The sequence below is a fragment of the Topomyia yanbarensis genome, chromosome 2 (genome assembly GCF_030247195.1).
Source record: "Topomyia yanbarensis strain Yona2022 chromosome 2, ASM3024719v1, whole genome shotgun sequence".
In the NCBI taxonomy this organism is placed as follows: Eukaryota; Metazoa; Arthropoda; class Insecta; order Diptera; family Culicidae; genus Topomyia; species Topomyia yanbarensis.
Genome location: NC_080671.1, coordinates 66335022 through 66351489, shown reverse-complemented (window position 1 = coordinate 66351489; position 16468 = coordinate 66335022). Strand labels below are relative to the sequence as shown.

Genomic DNA, 16468 nt, shown 5'->3' with positions numbered 1-16468 from the left:
AATTTCCACGAACATTTATAAAAAAAGGTCGATTCGGGTGAGTGAGACGCGGCACAATGGCCACAAACTGAAAAATGGCAAACAAGTGAATTTTTAGCTCTCGTTGATGTTTTCGCGATTAGGTGTCTTCAGCTAAGTTTAATAAGGCATGATTGCGCCTATAAATAGGCTAGCACCTTCATTTTTCTTAAGGGTATACTTCCATATCTGGAATACAAATTAATGCGTTCGCGAAAGATAGTGCATCGCTCGTTTAAATATATAGATAAACAGACAGAAATTATAGATGACAGTGTTCATGGTTAGAATGCCATGAATGGTTCGAACTATTCATAATTTACCAAAAAAATCGACCAATTAAAAATAAAAATGAAATTTTAATGCGGTACTGAAAGTTTTCAATACTCCACGATGCAACTGGACACACACAATCATTAATATTTTTGTGGGTTATTAATAAGAATTATTGTACATCTCCAGTTTTGTAATTCTTCGAAAGACAAGCATGTAGCAATATCAAATTACCGTACTCTATAAACGAGATATACAGTGGTGGGAAATAATGACTATATCATAGTGCGGTATATGCATTTTATTTCACTTGTCTATGAGATTACACGCGTTAAATCGATGAATTGAATACAGCTAGCTGTCAAAATCGTGAATAGTTTAACCTCAGAGTGAAAATAAACTTTCGTTGTTCGGTATTTAAGAGGTTACACCACTGGTGAACGCAAAAAATTAGACATATTTCAGGATTTTTTCTAGACGCAATAAAGAGGAGAATCGAGATCTTGTCAAATGTGATTTATAATACTAATTAGGAAGCAGAAAAAAATATTTTTTTCAAGTAATTTTGTCACAAGATGGCGCAGTATTTTCTCGTAGACGCCTCTTTGAAAAGGCCCACGGCCGGAAACCTATCTCCCGTAATTTTTAACCTAGAGCTTAAAACTAGTTTTTTTTTCAATTCCTTGTAACAATAGTAAGCCTTGTACGTATGATATTCTCGAAATTTTGTTTTTTTAATTAAATGGTTCTTTAATATTTTTATTATGAAAACACTGAAAATGGCATAAAAATCGACACAAAATAGTTGATTTAAAAATGTTTAGCAAGAAAAAATAAAATCCTACGCATGTCGCTCAAGAAAACAATTTTGAATATGCTGTAAAAATTTCAAAACGTGCAAAAACGGGAAACTCAAAAAATGTGGTTTCAAGAAAAACGCGGGTACACATAAGAGACGTTGCGGCAGAATTGAAAATTTAAATATTGTGATTATCACCTGTGGTTGTTTGGTATATTATTTTCAAGACCCTACAGTACATTCTAGACCAATAAAAAAATTCGAATTTTTAAAAATTCTGCGGTGGTGTGCTTAACCGTTGTGTGTCCGACGCGGTACCCGGGTACCTTTTTAAGTTTCAATTAATTAAATTCCTATGTTTTATCCATAGCTGGAAATTGAAATTTTGTGACATCTTAGAACTTCACTAAGATAAGTTTTTGGATTAATAATATTGTTCATATAGTAAGGGTGGGAGTGAGGAGGGGCTCCTGAATTTTTTTACTACGTAACAGGCCGACGTGGGTACCCGGGTACCCACAAAACTAAAATGCCCATAACTAAGGTAATATCCAACCGATTTCGATACTTCTGGTCGTTTTGGATTGAGGAACTCATCCACTTTTGGACTTGGTAAGAATGAATCGGGTTACTTCATTCGGTTCCCGGGAATCCGGGTTTCCGGAAGCAGGTTCCAGTGCTGGGGTACTATTTGCGAACTTCAATGGAATACTAGCAATATGGGTATCAAAATTCTTGGAATTGCATCAGTAGGCTGTATCTCGTGGTTTTGGAACCATTTGGTGATTTAACCCCGGAACGGACATTCCGGAGCAGGTTCCCGTGGGGCCGTGAGTGGCCATTCCATTCCAATTCCATTTTTCAAATTGCCATAGGGTCCCGTAACAATAAAAATAGACTTCCGAGACAATTTGAAGAGTTTTGATACTCATATTGCTAGGACATTATAAAAATTTACAAATCATATCCTAGTACTGGAACATTACTCCGGAAAATCCGGATTACCAGAAACTAGATCCATTATTCCGGTTCTGTTGTACAGAATCAAAAAGTGGACGAGTTCCTGAATCCAAAACATCAAAAAGTGTCAAAATCGGTTAAAGGAAGCCATAGTTATGAGCATTTCAATTTGTGGGTACCCGGGTATCCTCGTTGGCCTGCTAAAGGTGTTTTTTGTTGGACACATAACTGTTAAGTGGAAGTAATAATAGGTGTAAAGTCACTATCGCAGTTTCAAGCGATTTCTCATCTTTTTTTACTTTGATTTATAGGGTTTTACTCGCGAAAGCTGCAAGTTGTTATTTTTATTTGTGATCGTTTGCTATTCCATGTTTCTGCTCTGTTTTAATCCAATTGCACCTCCGATGAGCGACGACTGATAAAAAATTTTTGTCGCGAAGGCAAAACTTTTAAAGAAATCTCAGAAACCACCGGATGCTCGCAGAATAAGGTTACGAATGCTTCGAAATATCAGGAAATCTCTAGACTCGCGAGGAAGAAAACGGAAAACTAACACTAGGGATGACCGTCAAATTTAAAAAAAATGGTGAAAAAGGAACCTTTTCTAACATCTACAGCCATAAAAAACTGCAACTGAATTTAACAACTAGGAAAATCCGGAATCGTTGAATAGACTCTAAATTCCGTGCTGTCAGAAAAACTCCGTTTGTGCTTGAGAAGCATCGCTAGAAAGGACGCCTTTTTGCTCCGAACAGCGAAGACAGCGACAATCCCATTCAAATGTTTTCAGTCTACTGTCGACATTGTACTTTTGTAACCTCTTGGACTAGTTTAGACCTTAAATAAGTATTATTATTATTACTTAAAAGGATTGTTTACTTAATTGGATTAAAATCTTATATAATATTATATATTAATTTTTATATTTATTTTTTGTTGCATTTGATTATATTATTTATGCAATATTTCTCATCAGCGGAGAATTAAAAAAAAACTCCTTTTTCTTTATTAAGGAAAACAATTTAAAATCATCTTTGCGCGTGAACAGCACAAATCCTATAACTAAATTAGTCATGGACTTTGTGTTTCTGCTTTGTCTCATCAGAATCCGGCACTAACTTAGTGACCTAAAAGACGAAACGCATATTCCATAAGTAATTTAATTGATATTGCTTAGTGTACGTTCTAATTCAATATATTGGGTGTTCAGTGACAAGTAGTGACGTTTCATCCCTATAAGAGAAACAGTTAGTAAAACAGTTCGCTCCAAGATAAATACTAGGTGCATAGATTTCCCGTTGCGTACCTGAACGCTTTGGCCCACAGTTGTCAATTCTCCACATTCTCTACACTGTCGTTCATGAAGGCGAGAAGGAAATTCGGTTGTACTTCTATGCAATCAATTTAACGTACAATACGAAGAAAAGTGTAATGAAAAGAATGTTAACAAGTGCCACGTATTCTATGTCATTTAACAAGATTGGAATTTCAGAAAACCAAAAAAACAATTGTTCGAACTCGTTATTGTTACGCTCGATCGAGATGATTATTCCTGATTCATCGATAGCAAAAATATCATCAATGTTGAGTTTATGCTTCTAACATGCCGTAACCTTTTTCGTCGGGTTGTGTTGATTGTGCGCATAGTAACAAGGAAGTGTTTGTGGGTGAAAATTGTAATGATAACACATCATCGACATTCTCGTTATTGCTGTTAAACTCAAGCGGGGTAACAGCGCTCAAACTTTGGTGCAAAAAGTCTGTCTTTTTCACACACTTCCGTATCGTCGTTATATGAATATTTGTCCCATGTTTTATGGGTTTCCCTATATACATGGGACAATGATGCGTAGACTGGCAGCGTAGCACTAATGCACAAGCTATAACATTCTTTCATCGTAATACTACTATACAATTATACTCATCATCCATTATCGCGAACGTTACGCCACGTGACGAATGAATTAAATTTAAAGTCACGTAAATAAAGTAAAAAGTTAAAAGTAAAAAAAGCGTTGCGCCGTCATGAACTACGATAACCAGATTTCATCAATAGCTAAAAACAGCGGCAGGGCGAAAACTTTATTACATGTGACTGATCACCACGTGGTGTTGCCAGGAACGTTATTACCAAGAACCTGCATCCGATAATAGATCCGTATGAACCGTGTAGATCTGAAGAATGCCAAGGTTCACGTAAAACACCTACCAGGGTTTTTTTTCGATGAAAGCAATCCCATTTATGTTTGGAAAAATGTCCACCCAAGCACATGGTAACAACAATCGCCCAAGTGAATCACGATGACGGCTCTAATAATAATACCGCGCAGAAAATTCGCGCTTTCCGAGTGGTTGGCGCCATCCCCATGCGGTTACCGTGGATGGTAGAGTATCGTGACTTCAACTGGTTTGGAGTGGAAAAGATGACTATGTTTGATTGAATTTAAACAAGAAAAATAAAAAAAATAGAACACCACAACAGCGCAGTAGTGTCCCCGCTCTGTGGATGGATGCGTTGGTGGATGGTTTGCTTGCGAGGTAAAACGCAACTTGTGATTAATTGGTGATCATATATCCGATGACGAGAGGGAAATATTTGTTCAAACCATCCGAGTGTATGGCATCGTTTCGTGGAAATGTGTCTATAAATATAAATATTATACACGAGAAATCTACTGAAACATTGGTGACTCTTCCTGGGTTTTATTGTTTCGAAACATTCCGGGCAAAATTCCAAAAACAAAAAACAACAAAGTGGATGAGATAGAAATATGAACTATTTATATCGATTTGAGTAGATTTATTCATTGTTGGCTAATGAAATTGAAACATAGGGAACAATAAAGGAGAAGAAACCGGGATAAGGTTCTAACATTAAAAAAAAGTTGCTATACAGCCAGAGTTACAAATATTTAATTTCATTGATTGAAATTTGATTATATTCAATTGCATTCATATATTCAGTGACGCAACTGAAAACGTCAAACGAGCAAACTGTTCACCCATTCAATGCAGGTTTTTATTCGTCTCCGATTATTGCACGAAGTGAACGTGCAGCAACGAATCAAACGCGTCAAAGTAGGCCCTGGCACAATGTATGCCACAATAATATTTTTTTATTAGGTTCTGTACTGAAACTGTTAACCTCACTTTTCTTGACAGTTCACTAGTATTGTTAAAAAGCTTGTTTTTTGCGAACATTTTTACTGAAGACAAAAAATCTCTATAGTATACTTGAAATTATTGACCGTTGTTTGTGAACGACCCCTTAAAAGCTTTTATTCAACATAACTTCTTAAATATCGAAGATAGAGCTTCAGTATGTTCGAGAAAGTTGTTCGTCTCATCATGATACATATCTTTCCATAAGAGATCGGTCAATTTCTTGCGACTTAGAAGTTATTGGGTGATTTTTGGTAAAATTAGCAACATTTTTAAAATCAATAACTTTTGAACGGGCAAAAACGGGCAGCCAGCTCCAATTGCAATTAGCAGGCATTGTAATTCTCTCTCACACACGCGAGAAGAAGCTTATCCGATGTCCAATTTTTCCGAGATAAGATGAGTCGCAAAATTCTCCGTCTCCACAAATACCGTGAGAATGATTTTCCGGATAAAATTTATTTGACTTTTTCCTTCTCACCGGAGAAGGTGATAAAATTTTAATTTCGTGGAAATCAATAAAAACTTCAAAAAATACACTTGATTACAAAGAAAAGCGGCAAAAAAATATGATAGACTTGTTTTTTCGTGTTTTGGAATAACGACAGGAAAGCAGCGAGCGAAAAAAGGATACCGTGATAAACTCATTCACTCATTCTCCGGCTGTTTTATTTATCCGGAGAAATAACACGTTGTATTTATCCGGAGAAGTTGTGTGAGTGCCAAAAACTTTTCTTGTGAAAATGTGAGCTTTTATTGTCGCAGTAGCAAACTATCCGGGCGCATTTACTCATATGAGCGATTAATGCAATGCCTGGCAATTAGAAATGCTACATCAACACTATAAAATGAAATAGAGTTCACTTCTCTCTCGTTGCCTCCAGTAGAGTTATAGATGATTTGAAAAAAACTATTGTTTTTCAAAAAATGTCAAATATCTTCGAAAATACTCGACATAGGAAAAATTATACGTTAATAAAAATTGTGTATTTTGACGATATAAATAACTTCGTAGAATAAATTAAACCCGTAGGAATGATAATAGAAAAGATGCTTAATGAATATTTCTGGGGGTCATCTAAATATAACGAGCTATGACTTCATAAGCAATTAAAGAAGAGACTTCTTGTATTCAGCAGAGATATTCGTAAAAACACTTTATTTTTCAAAAAATGTCAAATAGAAAGTTTTTCATTTTAATAATTTAAATCTTTTTACTAAACATCTCGAACTTGTCAGAATGATATTTCAAAGGTTATATTATTGTATTGGCTTTAAAGGGATCACCCATAAACAACCAGCTATAATGTAGAAGATATTAAAGATAAAGATTTAAAATTTTAAGCTCGCTCTACAACTTTGCCGAAGTCATAATTTTGATATACGGCTTGTAGTGTCAACAAAACCCTCCGAAAACGTCGATGATCCAACTTTAACGATTTCGGCATAATTAATAGATCGCACGATTTTGTCAAGAAAAAACTCTGTGCAACGTACCCTTATTTATCCTACTGTTTGAGCTAATGCGTTAAATAGCTAGCAGAAACTGTTCTAACTAATATGTTTAAATGGGTATAATGAATTAAGATGTTAAGATGAATAAGAGCTGTGCCCTATACAGAACAAAATTTCAAAACAATTGATCCAGTAAATTTTGAATTAGGATGTACACAACAAAACAACTTTTGTTCGAGACGCCTCTGTTTTTGTCACTCGTTCAATTTTTAGTATTTTGCAAAGAAAATTTGAGAAAATATGGTTCAATTGTACCATTATTATATGAAAGGCAAACAGAGATAAATAGCTGCAATCATCATTAAGATTGATGCTAATCGTCGACAGGTTTTCAGTGGTGATGTTGCGTGGCTTAATTTTTGTCGGTTGTCACGGTAAAGATAGACAAGTCTATCTTTATCAGGACACATGTTAGTGAACTCGGGTGATTCGTAGTTATTCTGCCTAAGCTCGACCCTCATTAACAGAAGACAAAGATTAAGCCCGTACGATATTAAGCCTGTTCTAATGACCCTGCCACTTCTAGTTTTCCGATCTGTTTACTTCTCATCCTTGCTCTCACTTGAGTACTATGGCTCTAAGTTTCATAACTTTCCCTACCCAGTAATCTCTAGCTAATTGAATGTCGTTAAAATGTGAAAAAGAAAATGTGACTAACATAGTCGAAATAAAAAAATATGAATATAGAATTAACACTTTCTGCATCACCAATACAAATCTTACAAAATTGTATCTTTTTACGGAATTGCTATGTCGAAACTGAAGCGAATTGCGGGTGGTCCAACTGCAGCGGTAAAGCTGGATTCTCCGAAGGACCCTCTGTCAAAATGTGATTGGTATATTAAGTATACGGTTCAAATGTGGTAGTGTGAAGAGTTCACGATCGCGTGGAAACGAGCGTTCATATGTTTGCACTTGAGACAATAAACGCTGTCTCAGCGCTAATACGTTGAATTTTATCACCGGATCGTTTTTATGTGTGTAAGATCGCGGGCATAGGTTTGTCTTCGTTATCGTGATTGTAAGTTGTGGCCAAGTTTGTATTATCGTGCAGGTATGAGCGTTTGTATTTTAACAGATTTAATTGCGACGATCTTATGGTGCGTTTGTGGAACTACGTGTATAATTTTTTTTTGTATAACCATGTGCTCATTTGCGTATTCATGAGTACTTTAGAATGTTCGCGCGGGCCGGGATTCTTGTATTTAATTTTGGAGTGTGAGGTTTAGATAGTGACTAAGAGTATATTGTTGTCCAGTGGATATGAGCGTTATTTTTGTAAAAATTGTCCAACTGGAGGCATGGACCCAGGTTGCTGGGACCGAGGGTGGGTTCTTTCGGGCTTGGACGATTAATGATCGGGTGGGAACGGGCGATTATATGAAAAAAAAACTAATCGTGATATGAATAAGTTCGTAAGAGCTAATACGTTAACTTAGTCAAGCGGGACGTTATGTTTGCGATATCGCGGGCGTAGGATTGCATGGATGGTCGCGATCGCATGTTTATAATTTGTATCATCATAATTTTCAATTTGTATCATCATAATTTTCAACATATGGTTCAGATTATAAATGGTTGGATTTTCGATAACCCGATAACTTGAAAATTGAAGAACCCGACACGAACTTGAGATTATGAAAATTGAAAATCCTAACCCGAGAATAAAAATCAACCCGAACCAAACCTAAAATTTTCAATATGAAGAACCAACCAACCAGAAGACTTTGAATTTTAAGTACTAGAGCTCGATTCTAAGTTTATAGAAAAATGATGCAATCATGAAGCATTATAATAAAATACTATTCCAGTTATATATGCCTGTGACAAAATGAGTTACAACGAGTTGTTCATCGCATTTAAATTTACCATTATTGAGCTTCGAATATGTACTGTTCTGATACTCATAAATCGTCGAAATTTTAATTTGAAAGAAGAGTAAATCGGCGGTTTACTCGTGAGGAAACAGAAGTCTTAGTAATAACCGTTTAAAACAGCCTTACCCGTCGTACTCACCCGAATTTCCCTTTTTTTAATCGAAACTCATTCCTGTAAGAGTAGTATTGCATACTTTATTAAATTTATTAAGTTATTGGCAATTCGTATTCGACAGTTAACACGACGCCACCCGCGTTGCGAATTGGTGCGTCCAAATGGGCCTCGTGAGGGGTGTCAATCATGATTTTCCGACGTATTCTGGATGTCACATCACAAGCGTTAGTATGTTCGTCTGTGATGGGGTATGCAATATCTTTTATGCTTCAGATAGTGCGGTCTACGCGTCAGTAGAAATACTTCGACATCTCCAATGGAGTTCTCGGAATTACTTGTACCTCCACAAATCCGCTGGTGGATTGAACAGAACACACAGTATTTTTGATGAATTCTAAAAAAAAAGTGGGATTTAAAGTGTTTTCATGATGGAGCCCAGATCACGACCTTTGTAGTGGTTTAAAGGAAAATTATTTGCTACTCGTAGATCGCATCCACGTCGAAAATATACAAAACATTTTAATAAAAATTAGTAGGCTAGAATTTATGTAGGTAGTTTCAAAATCGAGACTCAGACAATTTGATCTGATAATTAAGGACGTTGTGACTTAGAATATATTTTAGAAACCTTCAAATGTGGGTAAGGGTTGTTTTCATTCAATATTCAATATGCAAATATTGTACTAAAAGACGTTATTATGTATCTACAGGTTACAAGTATATTTAACACCCGAATATTCTAACATCAAGTTCGGTAGTTTGCTATTCTACAATAAATTTTTAGAACGGCAAACTCGCTTATCAGTTGCTGGTAATGATTTCTGAATCTCGCAAAGAACCCGCCAAATTCTGTTCAAACTATTCTACCACCACTAAAACAAGAACACGTTGCCACTAACGCACACTGATTTGCCCAAAATTATGTGTATAATCCCATGAACGAGTTTATGTTGCTACCATGCTGCTTTTGGTTAGGTATGTTTTCTCTGACACACATATTTACTCATTTTTATTTACAGCGTGTCCTTCTTCGGTAGTTTAGGTTACATAAAACACCACAGTCCAGTCCGAATCTACACAAGTTTTTTCGTTGATTCACCTTACAAATACTAACATTGTTGTGCAGAGAACATTTTCCTTCGTAAACGAGCCGTAACACAAACCGATGACGTTCTCGGGTTTGTCATATGCAACACTCACTGACTGCAATTTTCTGCTCGCGTCTAGAATCGAACAGGGAGGAAAATCATGAAAGTCACAACGGTTACCACCTTGTCGCCCACTTGAGCACCTGTATAGGGAACGGATCTATATATAGAACAAGTGGTAGACGTGGCTTTCAATGAAAATGGATGACTAATTTGGCGTTTATAGGGATTGCAGCGTCGTTAATTGACAAATTCATTCAATGCCAAAAATAAGTTTCATTACTGCGGAAAAATAGCCAACCTACCGTCGAAAACTACCTACACAGATGATTAGGACAAAATTGACATCCACTCGTATGACATGGTTCCATTAACACATCAATTTTTACTGCATTCAATTAAAATGTTTCCTCCCAGCGATGCAAGCAAAGCGACGTGTTTATCGCATTCAGTTCACTAATCACATCACTGCAGGACTTACAGCAAATCGAGGAGAAAATCCCACGAATGTTTTTCTCGCGACAACACTGCAGCGCACAAGCCCAGCTTAAAGGGCATGCAAAATTGCAAATGCAAATCGAGTTTTATATCGTGAATAATGGCGATGTTGCTTGGGCTCTCTGTATTTGTTCAGTACTCCCCGAGCGACACAGTGACTGTACCCAACAAACAGGATAAAGTAGCGAAAAGGATACGTCAATAAATAAGCGCTCGGAGGCGCTGGAGAGGAATGCGAGTTTATTGGAATATGTTTATATGTATTGATATAACTTCATTTCAATGATATCTCGTCAACTTTTAAGCAGCGCGAAATTTAAGAAGAAATCGATTCAATACAACTAGAAGCTGAGCTTGTAATTTTGGCGTTCATTCTTTGATTTTTCTTGAATTTTTGAAACGCTGAAAAAAGACTACCGATATAGCGATCTGCTTCAAAAATAGTTCGTGTATTTAAAACATTACAAAACATTCTGGCTCAATTAAGTTTGTTTAGGGGGTCATTCATAAGCTACGTTCACATCGTAAACATAAAATTCCTCATGTTGAGTATATAGCTAAGATACAATCCTACAGTACTACTAAAAATTCCTTCAAATGATTTCAAAAGTTAAGCAGGGAACGAAAATTCATTGATAAAGCAATTAACCCCTTAATGCCCATGTTGATTATGAACAACAACGTTTTAAAACAGCTATAACTTTTGCTTGTAACTAGGGTCATTACCTTTTTTCATTAATAAGTATTATCCGTGCAATTAAAGTGATTGCTACTATTCTGATTGGAGGTGACTGGAGCGCACCTGTCAGTGATATTTTCAATTAACCCATTCATGCCCATGTTGTTTGTGGACAACAACGTTTTTAAGCAGCTATAACTTTTGATTGAGGCAAGATTTCCTCACAAAAACAAGTAAGGCTAATAAATGTGACTATTGGCTTTCATTTGAGTATTAACAGCTCTAGAACTGAAGTTATTGCAGTTAGTCTGATTGAACTCTGATGAAGCAGTGCTGCCAGGGACAGTTGACGTTGACGACGAAAAATGAATTTTTCATATAACTTTGTTATGTTGCAATAATCGTGAAAACTGATAAAACTTATCAATTTAGACTATTTTTGGCTACGTTTTCCACGTAGTTGGACTCTTGTAAATATTCTAGGAGAATTGTAGTGAACATTGAAAGGTTAAAATTGAGCAGCTTCTAGCACTGCGAGGGAAGGATCTACTTTTATGAAAAAAGGTCTTTCGAGTTTCTTGACCTCACTGTTTTCAAGAAAAAATTGTTTTTAAAACCCTACATGTACTAGAAAAAAGTTGGGCATGAAAGGGTTAACGGCAAAAAAAAATATGTTTGATATATCTTCGTTATCTTGCAATATTATTGAAACCTGATAAAACTTATCAAATTAGACTGTCTTCGGCTACCTTTTCTATGCATTCGGACTTTTGTAAATATTATAGGAAAATTGCATTGAGAATGAGAGGATAAAGATTGAGCCACTTCTAGCGCTGCATAGAAAGCACCCATCCTAATCCAAAGATGTTTCTCGTGTTTCTTGACCCCAACAGATGTTGTTTTTATTCGCTTAATTGTTAGTATTGAATCTCTAGAAAAGACTCGCGCAATGCCATTTTCCGAAATTCAAGCTTTATTGTTTTTGGTTATTTTGTTATCGTTTATGATAAATGTATTAATACACCATAACATTACACAAGAGGTCTATTGTTGAATTGACTTCAAAATTGTAAAACAAAATTACTTTCGATTTGAGTATTTTACACCAGACGCTCCCTTTATCAACAGGGTTTTTATATTTGCGAGATCGCGAGTGTAGCTTTGCGCGAATGATGGCGATTGCATGTGTGTGTTTTTGTGACCAGGGCTGTATTATTACACACGGCTTGAGCGTTTGTATGTTAACGGGTTTGATCGCATGGGCGTGTGTGTGTCGCGTATATGTAACTTCGCGTGTAATACTGTTATGTTTGTAATGCCGTCAATCCCTTCAGCCTATGAGAGGGACCAGATCGCAACATCAACTATTAAAACAAAAGTTTATATTCCTGTTCCTAACATATTGAAATCAGAGGCGACACGTGGTTCCACTGTCATCTGTAATACTGATCAGCTGATTATTTCTCGTTTATATCTTCTTACGTTATTCGGGTGCGCTCGACGGCCGACAAAATTGTTGGTTCCATTAGACACCTAACGAATATGACCAAGCAAAGATGTCCGTCGATCGGAAAATTATGAAGCTCTCTCGTTTTGCACACAGTTCTAACGCCTATATGGACATCGCAACAATCCACATTGGTTCAATATTTGATTTGAACCTGTGCACAAGGGAGGAAGAAGCCGTCGCGCACCAACGATTTTCAAATAATTAGTATTAGTACTAAACATTCTGAGCTATGAAGCATATGTATTTTAATTTAATTTTAATCCTTCAGGCAATTCTTTTAGAAAAATAATGCATAGTTTTCGATAAAATCACTGATAATCGATAAATAATCCGACTTGTAGGTGTCCATCTTTCCACCATTCAAGCAGAGCAGTAGCGTGGTCTTCTGGCGGAGTCTCAGCTTAGCGTCCCTGTAAGACTTTAAGGCAATCGAATCGGCGATCGGTAAGCAACGTATATTACAATATCCCTGATGAAAAAGTTCACATTTGGAGGTTTAAAATTGAAAATGCGAAATTAGACATGTGAATACGTGAAAGTTATGTAACATTCCACTGACATAAACTGGATGAAGAGAGGGCCAAAAACACCGATGTAAAATTGAGCAGAAATAACAAATCAGTCGGAAAAATATGAATCAATTTTTGTTTCATTTCTAAGCATGTATGACTTTTATAAAAAAAAATGCGGAAAGTCATTTTCTGAAAATCTTTCGGAAGCGACGCGAAAAACCGAAATTTTGAAGCCTATTTCGGCCAAAGCCATCATTATGGAGCAAAAAAGTTTTGTGGATTTTAAATATAAGTTCACTACAGATTTGTCTGTAATTTCATTCGAAGTCAGGTTGAAGGTAACAGGCGGAGCATTTTTTTGAGAGACGTGCAGATCGTTTAGTGGGTAGACGATTTGCTAGTGACTTCAACCCACCTCTATCACAGAATAATCCGAAGAATTTATTTGAATATTTGTTTCTCCATAAACCGTTTTATCAACTCAAACTTGTAAAAAGATCAATAAACCAGAATTTCAAATATTTGGAGAGAAGCTTGTTCATGTTTGACTGTCGCTTCAATTGCAGATATTTGAACCTTAGGGTCATACACTTCCTTTTTCGGCTTAGAAAAAATCTCTATGTAGGGTTGGCAATCGAACCCAGGTGAATCCGTATAAGGCAATCGGTTTACCAACTAGGCTAAGCCCGCCTCTTAATTGTGATTTTCTGTCTGAAGCAAAAAAAAAGCGATAAGTCTTTTATGAAGGAATATCGCGTCTACGTGTCCGCTCACAACACTGAGATCGACGGTGTGGTCACATATTCGTGTTTGTCATGTGCGGATTTACCGATGCACGGGAATGGCTGTTTGAAGCACCTTTTGCTTCGTCGAGTAAAGATTTTAATGGCAATCGCACTGGACGGGACGTAATTGTGTGTCCCCACAAACTCGTATTTAGCGAAACTGCTTTGTGCTTAATTATAGTACGTCATCTTCGAGGTGGATCGTCTGCCTGTTCGGCTGTTCATACAACGCGTCATGCGTTGCCGCAATGAACTAAACAAGAAAAAATGCCATTTTAGCAATAAGGCTCGGTTTGATGATTGCGCAGAGAATCATTGTCATTCCCAAGGTCTTGCATTGGGATTGTTGAAAAAGTGTGCCTATCGTGGGGAGCGTCCATATAATGTATAAGTTCCGTGTACCAACAGAGCCCGAGGAATCTGCAGCATTCCCCCAAAAACTCTCTGCGCACTCTTGCAGAAACACTAGAAAGAGCTACGAAACCTACCACCAAAAATCATTATGCTCTCTTGGCTTAGAAAGAGAGTGAATCTGATGATCCTCATATGGAGACATCTTTTGTTGCTCCTAAAAACTATAGGCAAATAAGATTAAATTTTTCTCTTGACAGGCCGTCCAATATAACTTTGTGATATTGCAGAGGAGTCGGGATCGAAGAGACTTCAATCTTCACGGTATGACAAGTGATTGTCTTCCCGATGATAATTGTTCTCGTTTATCCACGATCTTTGCTACAACTTTAAGAGAGCCCTGATTTACCGCCAATGACCACATACCTGTCCCACTTATGTTTCTATCAATATAAGCGATAAAATGTTTCTTATATAATATAAAGCGTTTGTAGTTGAAATTATCTTGTCGTACAACTCAAACATGTTAGTTATTTATATTTTCATCCACTTTACACTTTTTATTGTGAATAACTCGTAGCGTGATCGTATAGCAATTTTAGTGGGTCTTAGTTTTGCGACTTTTTGGTTTTTACATTGGCTTTCTTCTTCAGTTCAACTCTCGACAATAATTGAGTATGTACCTGAAAATGGCACACGTATACTGACTTTTTTTTTAATTTATCCTTACTTATTTTATAAAGTACAGTGCTGTTCGAAATAATAGCAGCGCAAGCGTTTTTTTGAGTATGGTGATTTGGCTTTGAATATGTTTTTCATGTTCGCATTGTGTATAGTAATAAAAATTCAGTTCCTGGTGACCGTCTAGCTTACTGACGCCTACCTTTCGATTTTAATAATGCCACTTTACTATCATCAGCTCACTAAATGGTACGCCACTTTTCGACGGTCCACTTGGGGTGAAATTCGACAAAGTTCAGGTGATTGTGAAGGTGCCGTATTATGAGTAGTGATACTTTTCTCGGACTTCCTGCGTGCAAATTTGTCGCGAAATTCGCGAAATAATTCAATGCGCAAACTTATAATTTCAGGTTAATTGTAAGCGTAGGAATACTATTCCGAACAAAATAGATTGACTAAAATGAAAATCTTGGAAACTTTAGCGATTTGAAAACCTTTTGTGGTAGCGCAGCTATTTTTACGAACAGCTTTATATCGACTTTCTTCATTTCGGATGAAGAAAGCTGTGTTTCGTAAACAATAAGCCAATGATTCCAAATGGTGGCGTGTTCTACTCTTCGTACTATAGGTCACTTCCAAAAACATACAATGTAATTGGAGAATAGAACGTATGGGAGTATTTTACATTAAACTCGAAAAATATTTGCGCTGCAATTTTTTCGAACAGCGCTGTAGATCATGATTTCAGCGCCCCTCTGCACTTGGTGCCCTTGACGGGGGCCAACCGCACGTTATGGCCCTGCACGCAAGATCTAAAGTCTAATTTTTAACGAAAAAGTAAACCTGGAATTAGCTTTAAAGGATTTATTTCTACTTTTGTTACACATTACAAAGGACTTATTTCTACTTTTGTCACTACATTGTGATAAAGATACTTAAACTAAGTTTCAAACCTTAAGGTGTCCGTCTTAGGCACATATCCCCCTCTGATTGATTAAAAATCGGAATAATAAATTGGCTTAATTGGCACTTGCTCAAATTATTCGGAAATTTGTGTCTTACCGAATAGTGTCATTATTTTTCTAATGGGAAGGGAAAGGAAGGCGAAAGAAATGGCAAGGAAATGAAAAATGATAACACAATATATTCACACCACAAAACAGCCTAGAGTTTTAACTCCCGACGGAATAATGCACCCTACTGATAAAACCTATAGCTCTGTACCTCACTAGGTTAGAAACAATAACCTATTCTTGTATTCTAGCTCCCTGTAGATAGGTTCGCCTATATGGGGAACAAAAATCAGGATAGACAATTGCATTACTGCAAGGCAGATGATATGAAGTTCCGTAATTGGATGCACAAAAATCGTACGATTAATGGTGGTCAGCACGCTGAATAGTAGTCATGTGATAAATGAGTTTGTAATGCCCAGTCTATGCTATGATTAGAATACCGCAATTGTGCTTGAGAAATACAACAAATTATTCGATATTTTCGGATTTACATCCGGCATTTTTTTTGTTAGAGCACAAGGTTGATTGATTTGGTTGTCATAACTCTAACCCTAGAATCAGAGCTATCA

The 16468-nt window shown here is 36.6% G+C and overlaps 1 protein-coding gene across 4 annotated transcripts in view; it reads right to left on the bottom strand.

The window, feature by feature from the left end:
• Positions 1 to 16468, bottom strand: part of LOC131678247 (tubulin monoglutamylase TTLL4-like) — an 84785-nt gene that overhangs the window by 23417 nt on the left and 44900 nt on the right. Inside the window, exon 1 of one of the 4 annotated variants that reach the window (XM_058958251.1) lies at positions 10190 to 10339. The exons of 2 other annotated variants lie outside the window; for them this stretch is intronic. The gene's annotated coding sequence lies outside the window, so the exon portion shown is untranslated. Of the gene's footprint in view, positions 1 to 10172; positions 10340 to 16468 lie in introns of those variants that run through there. One more of the 4 variants, XM_058958249.1, reaches the window with a different exon arrangement.